General features: G+C 41.0%; 2 long non-coding RNA genes across 2 annotated transcripts; one reads left to right on the top strand and one right to left on the bottom strand.

Moving 5' to 3' along the window:
* Window positions 1–356: 356 nt before the first annotated feature.
* On the top strand, window positions 357–6,332 carry LOC141430934 (uncharacterized). The gene is made up of 2 exons (XR_012451680.1): window positions 357–1,112; window positions 5,191–6,332. It is a non-coding gene; the product is annotated as an uncharacterized lncRNA (long non-coding RNA).
* LOC141430935 (uncharacterized) lies at window positions 6,151–8,071 on the bottom strand. Its single transcript, XR_012451681.1, has 2 exons — window positions 7,898–8,071; window positions 6,151–7,436 (listed from the first exon to the last, which is right to left on the bottom strand). It is a non-coding gene; the product is annotated as an uncharacterized lncRNA (long non-coding RNA).
* Window positions 8,072–10,728: the final 2,657 nt, after the last annotated feature.

Below are 10,728 nucleotides of genomic sequence, written 5' to 3'. Positions count from 1 at the left end.
ATATGGGGTAGTGGGTAGAGACCTTAATAAAGGTAAGGTTTCTTCGTTCCTGATACATCACTGACGTAGGTACTGTTTAATGAAAGTTCAAAGTATTCAGACGTTTCCAGATAAATGATAACTCCAGACTCCACGCGGATCATGGCATCGCTACAACGCTTTGCTGTTTTTTCCTCACAAATTATTCTGCTTACACTTGCCACCACCAGAGGGCGTTGTAAAAAAACGACATCCGTTACCTTTGCGCTCCTGGACGAATTTGTAATTTTTGTTGAAAATAAATCTAATATCTATAGAATCTGCATAATATATACTGAACAAGATTAAGACAAAAAAATATTGGGATGTCACTCCTAAATTTTCAGTGTCACTGTATAATCGTAGTTCCTGATTTTATTTTTAAATCGTAAATACATAAGTATTTGTTTTTAATATAACTTGCAAGCAGCAGACTCTTATACCACACGACACACAGTTTTACCTCTTGAAGTGTAAATACTTCGAGACCTTATTGTCTAACACACTTGTAATCGTTTTCACCACTTATTTCTGTCACGCGGTGTAATACGTCAGAAAGAGATGGTGAATGCGATTTCGAATATCAGCGCGTTAGACTGAGGATTTTTCGACGGGCGAAATATCGCTAGATGGCGTTAGTATCATAAGGTCCGTTTGACGTTTCAGTCTTGCTTGCGATTGGCTCATTTAGTTATTTAACCAATCACGAGCGCGACGCACATATGTCAAAGTTGTCAGACGGACTTCACGTTACTGGCGCCATCTAGCGATATTTCCCATATCGAAAAACCCTCATTCATCCTGTGTGAAACCAACGCCGTTAGAAATGCCATCTCTCAACAGCACGAAATATTGTTTGCTTCCCGTAATAGCAAACAAAACAATCTCAAGTACCGAATCAGATGCTGACAATATCTGTCAACATGCCGCTGTTTATCACATCATAATCCCAGATAGCGATACGCTATCAGTTAGATAAATTGCTGAGGCGCGAATCTCCAATAACAAGCGCTGGGGCCATCACTCGAATGGAACATAACAAGTAGTTAAAACATATTGAACGATCTAGAAACTTACGGATTGAAAACAAAAAGGTAGGTTTAATAAATTTTATCGGTAAGTTACTTTATGACTTTTTGTGTCAGTTATGGTATAAATTTAATTTGAATACCACGACGTGAACTATCCTCGTCTAAACCTTTTTATGGAGTGATTATTACGCTGGCACAGCAATTTGTAATTTATTTTTCGTTACCTAGTAATTTGTGGGTGTGAACGAATATAGTATACTTGTGTGTGTGTCTTGTGTCTTGTGTGACGACTATGATGCCACTAAGAAGGAACGAAGGAAGGAAAACATTTATGCGTGACATTACGAGAACATGGAGAAAGTAAAAATACGTATCACGGTCACGAAATGGAAAACCAGCTTAATGTCGCCCTTTAGACTAACTAAAGGAAGACCAGCTCCGTCCGTAAGTAACGTAATAGGCGTATATAGAGGGGGGTCGGGTGGGCGGTGCCCACCCTAGTATGGTCTAGTGCCCACCCCACCCCAGATTGTTTGATTACCGATTCGAAATTCTATAATACAAATTCTATAATCTTCACACAAACCCCCCCTGAAAAATAATCCTAGATACGCCAATGCTTTAGACCAGCATCAGAGCATCTATTTCACATGCATGGTGTATTACTCGTAACAATAAGATACAGAAAAGACAGAAATAAGAATTTCCGATATAAGAATAATGAACTAATGTAGGTTATCAAGCAACACTATCTCCGACCCGCGTTGCATGGGCGGGCAGGCAAGTGTGGCTTTAAATTCCAGAGAAGCCCTATGCAACCCCATGTTGCCTCAAATGGTAAACGAAATACATCCTTAATTTATTCCTTACCCTTACTAATGAATACTAATGATCTCCTGAGCTCATGATTGAATATTACCAACCTGTGATCATGCTTATTACGATTGTTTGTTGTATTATAATATTGAATTTCTAATTAACAATGTAGGGATCACTGCCTGATAAAAAAAATACTGTGTCACGCGATTTCGGAATATGATTTCCTATAACTAAGAAGTAGATAAAGTTGTTGCTTGCTATTGCTAAGTCATTCAGTTAAGTTATTACTCAGTAAAAATCTTGTACAGTGTTAAGGGAAGGACTATTCATATGTGCATGGGGTACTATTTTATATTATATGATAACTTGCTTTTGCCTTGCCCGCGAGTTCGCCCACCGTAGAAGTATGAAAAATAGTTTACATCCTATTCTCAGACCTACTGTTACGTTTCATATATTAGAAGAAGATAGAGACGAAATCTAGAAGCATACAACATTTTGGGCTATAATTGGGATGTCTATTTTTTGCAATGTATAGTAAATCGAAAACCATTTCGAGATAAATGCTTTTTAACTCGTTTTCTGTAGTTATTTAATTTTTATATAATGTAATTAATTTATTATTTAACAAATAAGCTATGACCTTCATTTGACATTGGTGTAAATTGCGTAACCGGTCCAAGTCGTACTTTATTCTGTGTGGTTAGAACTCTTCACAATTTACGCGTGGATTATACTACGGAGTTTGATTTGGATCGGCAATCTGACATTTGGCACTGACAGTGCCGGCAAAGTGTCATTACTGTAAATTGTCATTCTTGTTTGTTTTGCGACGAATATTGTATTTGGTCATCGTTCATCCACCATTACCTCTCATATTTCGTTTTCTAGAATTTTTTTACCGTACAACGGCAAAAACTACTAGACACTGGCAAAATTGTCCTCCGATGGACAGAGCCATATTTTTTTAAAGAAACAACAACAATATTGTATTGAGCGGAATTAAGTAAAATACCCTGGCTGTGTTTTATACGGATTCAATGACTTTTCTGAATGAACTTTGGTTAAACCGGACGCCGATCTTTCTGCACTTACGACGACTTACACTCTCTCTTTGAGAACAACTTTGTTTGGCCCGGACACCGATCTTTTCTGGCACTTACGACGACTGGCACTTTTCTGTTTGAAAAAACCTTTATTTGGCCCCGGACACTGATATTTCAGCATTTACGACAACATACGGTTCCCTTTGAAAACAACTTGGCTTGGTCCCGGATACCGATCGTTCTGCACGTAAATATCACGGGACAATTCACACCAATTGACCTAGTCCAAAGTAAGCTAAAAAAGCTTGTGTGTGGGTACTAGGCAACGGAAAAACATACTTATATACATAGATACATACTTAAATACATATTAAACACCCAAGACCTGAGAGCAAGATTCGTATTTTTTCATACAAATATCTGCCCTGACACGGGAATCGAACGCGGGACCCCCAAGCTTCGTAATCAGGTTCTCTAACCACTAGGCCATCTGGTCGTCAAAATGCTATGCCTTAAAAAAGTTAACTAAACAAGGTGATACTGATGAAAATATAATGTGAGTAGTTTTAAGGTTGAAAATAAAATAAAACTATTTTGGTTGTTTATTCACTTTTTATTATCTCACTTTGCAAATTAATCACACCGCATGCTTTAACAACAATATGGTTCATGTAACTTACATGTTTATGGTTTATGATAGAATGGGGTTTTAAAAGTCTAAACTCTCTTAATTCTTCTGATACACCTCTCAACATGTACTCTGAGACTTGCTATTACTTTGTCTTTATTACTTTCTGCTTTACTAGGCTTGATACCAGAGTACACGCTAGGAGGGCGGAGCAACTTGACACTTTTGTTATCAGCTCAGTTTCAATTTATTTGAAGCCTCTGTCTGCCATGATGACTGAGTTTGGTAGCAGAATATCAATTTTCTAAATCTTCTTCCAGCTATAAAAAAAAACTAAATTAGGTTCATGTACAGAAGCTTAATACGATGAAAACTAAATTACATGGGTACATAAAAAACGGCGTTATATTATTAGATTTATAAAATAAATGCTAACTGAACCAGATATATATACAACCATTTTCTAAACCCAGATTAACTATATTACCATTTCATCTTCTAAAATTTGGTAGTTTTGTGACCCTACTCATATACAAGATAATTAGTAATGTATAATCTGGAATTCTCTGCCTTTTTACTGCACTCCAACATAAATCAGACATGACTCAAGTTTCACGCATGATAGTGGCAATCTTCTGCAAATACGACAATAGTTATACTCGTATTTGTAGGTTAGTAAGTGTATAAAATAATTACTTACGTTTAGATGATCTTCACAGCAATAACACTGGCGTTTTGAATCGACATCGATATCTTATTTATAACACCATAGCTTTTTTCAAGTTTCTTATTTACGTGCACAAAAGCTTTTTACTATTACGCGCTAGTAGTGTTGGTGCGACTTGGTACAATACATTTTTTATTCATCTCGGTATCCAGAGGAAGCAAAGTTTCAACGAATTAGCAGGTTCAGTCCAAGGTACTAGCACAGTATATTAAGGGTAATAGGAATCCAGGGAAAAACAATTATGTTACGAGGATGGAACGGATTGACATAGTGAAGTGGTTGACAGTTGACATTAGACTTGACCACAGATAAAAAATTAAAAAATAAAGAGGGTGCCACATGACAAAGTCATGCACTACATCAGCTATGTGGTAGCACTTTATCGAATTGTGACGTCATCAACCAAAATATTTTCAATAATTAATTTTGAAAAAAGTAGTGAACTAAATGAAAAAATATTGAAATTAGTTTTCTTATAATTGACTTTTCTGTACAAAAAAAATATAAAAACCGTGGTATTTTTTTTAGACATCCCCAATTAGGTACTAACTCCGTTGATACAACGACCCAATGTGGATCTTGACTGTTACAGCTTTAAACAAAGTAAGTTCATACGGTGAAACAAGCAAATAAATGGTTGCCCTGTTTACAATTACGAAGATAGTAACACCTTCATTCAATTTCTTATTTTCATTGTTATACCACACGCGCTTTTTGGCGACCAGCTCAGACTCAGCTCCTGCCTATATACATCTCATAGCCAGCTGGGCAAGCTCTCCTCCCGTAGTTCCAATTGATCCCACTTAATCTCCACATAAGTACACCATTGATTCGCAATTCTGTCTTCTATATTTCTTCTGACCTTGTGTCACGAACCATGTTGCCAAAACTATTTTTTATTCGTAATTTTTCTAATTCCAGCAATGCCACCTCGTGAAGAGACCATCGTGCCGCCGCCAGAGCGCGTGCCAGTCGAGCAGCGCCCGCGCCCGCCGGCTCCGGGGCGTCTGCAGCGCCCTCCCCATGACCATCCTGCCACTTACATCAGACCGACAAACCCTACGAGAGCTAACGCTGTTATACGGCGCTAGATGGCACTAATACAATGAAGTCTAAATCTTAATAGGTTTCAAATGCTGTAACACTATTTCTGATGAAGTTGTTTTGTCGCTATACAGTTACGGAATAAAACGAAACTTCTTGTCGACATTGTAATCATTTGCACAAATTGGATCATTCTGCTATGGCTCAGGAGAGTTCTTTCTGTTCCCCAACTCTATTAGCATTTAGCATACGATCGCGATTGGTGCAAGCGTGGCAGGAAGGTTCTAAATTGTATTTATTACGTAAATTACTTATTTTTAAATGTGGTAGTCACACATAGTTTTGTAAATATAATTCTAAGATAAACTTAAGGATTGATAATTTTAATAAATTCTAATTTTGAGGAAAGCGCCATCTATTGAAGCTTTACGTAAATTATGCTGATAATACATATAACAGAAAGGAAGAACAATATACATATTATCTTATCGAAATCAGTATCATTTCAGTATAAATAGATTTTTGTACTTAAAATAATAATACTTGGATTAAGTACGTAATCAGATAGTATACTTATAAAATAATTATGAGAACATTTTTATTCTTTAGGTTGTATTAATTACAATAATAGATAGCTAAATACCCGAAAATTTAATTAATTAATGTACTGAAACTATAAATTTGTACAGAATTATTGTTTGTTTAATTTCTATTTAAATCTGATTATGAAATTAAGCCTTTGTTAAAAATGCTAAATATACCTAATCATTTTGGAAATTTCTGTTTCATTTTTAAAAAATCTTTGATTTCGTTGAGCAAGTGAAAAAAACTAAAAGGTAAATTTATAAAAATGGTATAATTATAACCCACCTGTTTTACTCGTCATCCGATGAACAATCATATTCAGTTCCACTATAGTCAGAATCATTCTGAAAATCAACTGTAAACTCGATATCCGTATCCAAATATTTCAAATATTCTTTCTCGATTTTTTCAACATGATCACACGTTTTACTCCACGTTTCGCTTTTTATTTCATTCAATCCTTCATGAATCAGACGCTCCGTGTCTGTCGTACTGTTTGATGCTATATAATTCTTTAGAATTCCCCAAATATTTTCAATAGCATTCAATTCTGGATGAAAAGGGGGAAGCCGTATAACATCAAAACCTTCGCTATTGATATAATCATCAATTTGATATACCGTATGTTGTTCTTTATTTTTCCTTACAAGATCGTATAGTTCTATTTTAAGGAGGGAATCGTCAAATGCAATCCCTTTCTTTGTAAGCCATTTTTTCATATCTTGTTTTGTCGATGCTGGTGTGGGTAGTTTTTCAGTAAGCGTATTGTGGTGTGGCGCGTTGTCTAAGACTACAACAGCGCGTTCAGGTATATTAGGCAATAGCTTCTCATCGAGCCACAAAACAAAACTATCATCGCTCAATTGCGAATGATCTCCCACATTACTCTTACGTAGTAAAGCAGAATTTTCAATAAAGCCGTCCTTTGTTCCCGCATGCACAATAAAAATTGTGTGTGAGCACTTCTTCCTTTTTTGTTCGCGAGGACGTATCTTTCGTCAGTGTAGACTATAGTTCGCCCCTGAGAACGAAATTCGCGTATCTCCTTCAAAAATTTCAAACGCCTCATTTGTACATCGTGACGCTCAGTCAGAACTTTGCGGCCACCTTCTGTTTTACGCCATTTGTAACCTAATTTAAATAGTAGCTTTCGAAGCGTTTGCAGGCAGCCATCAAAGCCTATATTCTCGTTTAAAACTGACCGTAATTTAGCCAGGGTGGGAATTTCTTTTCTGACAGTGTAGAAATTATGTATCGTGCTCCTAATAACATCGGCATTCACATTGTCAATTTCTGTTTTGTTCTCTCGTTTTCTTCGTTGTTTCATGGGTGATATGAAGCTCGAAGAGGCATCTTGTGATTCTTTTTCCTTCTTTTAATATTTTTGAGACAGTTTTCAGACTAACTCCCGTGGCTTCGGCCGTGCGACGGCTGATGTTTTGTAAATGTGTTATGTCCCAGTTGGGCTCTTTAGTTAATTTTGTGAATTCGAACTCTTCCTTTAGGAAATGGTAGACGCTAGCGATTATGGCTCGGCCCTGAACCAAAATCCGATTTATTTAACGGTTTTATAAATTAGAAAGAAAACTCAACAACTGCAGTATCTACGGTTTCACCAAGTACTTCAAATGACTCAGTAATGTACCACAGTGTAATAGTAACAACCAATAAGTAGTTAACTCTATCCTCTAGAGAAGGAAACTACCCTATATGGTACGGGGATGGACTACAGATCTCGGTCGGTCCGTCAGACCTTCATTATGCGCTGGGACAGGTGTAGTCAGCGTCGGGACAAAAAAAATCTTGACAACACTGCCGCCCCGGGGTAACTCTTCCACCCCTCACCCCCATACAAGGCTATTATTACCCCCCGTAATGTCCGAATTCCTTTTCTACTCCGGTTTTTGTCATGATTTTTTAAATGTTAATATGGTAACCCTACCCGCAAACAAGAACCACGTTTCATGTTCCAAATTCAAATAACTAAAAGAAAAATTACCTCACTACGAATGACTTTGCGTTTAGTTGCCATGCTGACGATGCTGGTTACACCATGAAAAAATTTGACGCGATATCACAAGCGCGTCGTACTACGTTGCAGTTGAGACTGACTACTAACTACTACATCTACATTAAAGCAAACGCACACTAGGCTACGCTCATGTCATCATGAAAGCCCAAATGTAATTCATGCTAAACTCACAGGCACGCGTAGTCTTTGTGTGTAGTATAGGCATGTATATATAGGCCATGAATGCTGCGATAGTGTGTGTGAGTATCGGGGTGAGCGTGCGAGCGCACACTACTAATACTTAGGGTTGCCAAATGTTGAGAATTTTCCGAAGTTTCGAATTTTTTTGCTTCTCAACGTTACTTGACTTTGAGAATGTCAGCTTTGTAATTTGTGCCACGATTTATTTTTTAATAATTGAACATTTTATGTTTTGAGAAGCTCATTCAGGAGAAATGCGGTCTGTGTTAACCCTCCACTCGAAAACCAGGGGTGAGGGAGTGAGAAATGGATAAAAAAAGAAAAATCTTGACTCGATGACTCATTATGCGGCGGCTACCCCAAACGTTTGGATCAAGAAAGTTAAGAAGTGTGAAGTTCCCAATCCGCTCTGGGCCCGCGAGAGAACTACGGCCAAAGCCTTCTCATTCTAAGAGTAGGCCTGTTTAAGAGGTAAGTATATAAATAAACCATTTGACTGACAAGGTGAGAGCAAGACATCAGAAATATGTGCACAAGAAAATGAAAAAAGTTTATTAATTATTTAACATTCGGAGACGAGATACATTTATCAAGATTTTGAACTAAATTGAGCCTCTATTTGGACCTGTATCATACCGTCGAGTCAGGGTATTTTGATTTGACCCCCATGTAGGATAACTTTGGCCAATATGCCAATATGAAAACCACATGTGGAAGGGATTTAAAAAAAAAACATAAAAATATGGATGATAAGCTAAAAACCATTCTGTCGTCGAAATAGACAGCTCGGGTTCACAGCGGGAGGTGCTTCGCAGTCTCTGCGGTCGTTACGACGGGAGTAGGGCAACGAAAACACCTTCGATAAGTGGACTGTATTTATTGTACTGGTTCGTTCCGTCGATTCGCGGTGGTAATCGGAGTCCGTTCGAAATCGCGGTGGTCGGTCGGTAAGGCAGCAATCGGAGTTCCGTTGGAATAGCAGGGGTCGGTTCGCTTCGCTGGTCGCTGGTGCTTGCTCGCTGTAGGCTTCGTAGAGAGGAGCGCTTCGGGTCGCTGTCCGCGTCGAACTTGCCTTATCGCTGCGGGCGGGCCTGTATTTATACCCCGCGGCCGGGGTATAAGCCCGCCCGTGAATTGGGCTATAATCCCGATAATCCAGGCCGCTTGTGATGGTGGACCCAAATCACAAACGCACTGAATTACGGGGAATTTTCGCTATCGCTACTTGGGTTTTTCGCTTTTATTTACTATTACTAATCGATTTCGCTACAATTTGACTTCTTAAACTACTTATTCTACTATTTACAATGAATCTTAACCTAATTATTCTAATTATTCTATATTTAACAGCTATTTATTTGTATTCTTAAATACTATTAATTCTAGTTTCGGGGCTGTCCGCAACAATTCTCCCCCGCCGAATCCGCAGGGGAGCTTCGTCCTTTGTCGGGAGGACAGCCAGTCGCGTCGTAGGGCGCCGGAACACTCCTCCCTTGGTGCGGACGTCCGCGCTCCGGATGCCGCCGTCAGGTCCAGGGAAGACTGCTTCCACGACGCCTCGGGGCACACATTGCGTGGTAGGTTGGAGTCGACGACGATGACGACGTCGCCGACTTGCAGCGGTCGCTCGCCCCGCTCGGAGATTGACGGGGGGCGAGAGTTGGCAGGTATTCCCGGACCCAGCGGGCCCAGAAATGATTGGCTAGCGCTTGGCTAGCACGCCACGCTCTTTCGGTCAGCTTCGTCGCACGTGCCGGTGGAGGGGTGCCTGCCGGGCCGCCGAGCAAGAAGTGGCTCGGCGTGAGCGCCTCCTCGTCGCAGGGGTCGACCGACACGTGCGGTCAGCGGTCGCGCGTTGACGGTCTGTTCAGCCTCCGCCAACAGTGTCACGGCAACTCTTCCTTTGGTGCCCGTGAGAAGAGTGTGGCGGTCAGTGCGGTCTTGACTGACCGCACCAACCTCTCCCAGGCGCCCCCTGGTTAGGAGCTCCAGGAGGGATGAACCGCCATTCCATGCGGTGTCGCAGTCCGATGTCGCGGAGCTCGGGCAGCCACTCCTCATAGGCGGCGCGAAGCTCCGTGTCGGCCCGCGGAGCATGTACCGTTGTCACTATACATGACGCGGGCCAACCTCGTCGAGCCGCCATACGCCGCAGCGCCATGATGGCGGAGTCCGTAGAGAGGCTCGCGACGATCTCTAGGTGGACGGCGCGCGTCGTCAGGCAGGTAAAGAGCGCTTACCCAACGCTTTTGTTGGCGCGCCCAATCGTGACCGTCAGCGGGCCGAAGTAGTCGACCCCGCAGTTAGTGAAGGCCGGCTGTAGGGGTCGATGCGGGCCCGCGGTAGATCGCCCATCGCTGGTGGGCGGGAGTCGAGCGCCGCACAGCACATGTCGGCAAGCGCGCGCTACCTTCTTCACGTGGGGCGAAGGTGCAGCACCCACAGTCGCTGCCGCAGGTCGTTGACCACACGTTCGTTCGATGAGTGGTGGGCGTCGCGGTGCGCTTCTCGATTAGAAGGCTCACGAACGGGTGGCGGCCGTTTTAGGATGACCGGCCTCTTCGTCGCGTCCGGCACCGGCGCGGCGTTGATGCGGCCACGCAGCCGGAGTAGGCGTC

Source organism: Choristoneura fumiferana, chromosome 9 (assembly GCF_025370935.1).
Source record: "Choristoneura fumiferana chromosome 9, NRCan_CFum_1, whole genome shotgun sequence".
Lineage (NCBI taxonomy): Eukaryota > Metazoa > Arthropoda > Insecta > Lepidoptera > Tortricidae > Choristoneura > Choristoneura fumiferana.
The sequence above is the reverse complement of the archived record's forward strand: the minus strand, read 5'-3'. Positions and strand labels throughout refer to the sequence as shown.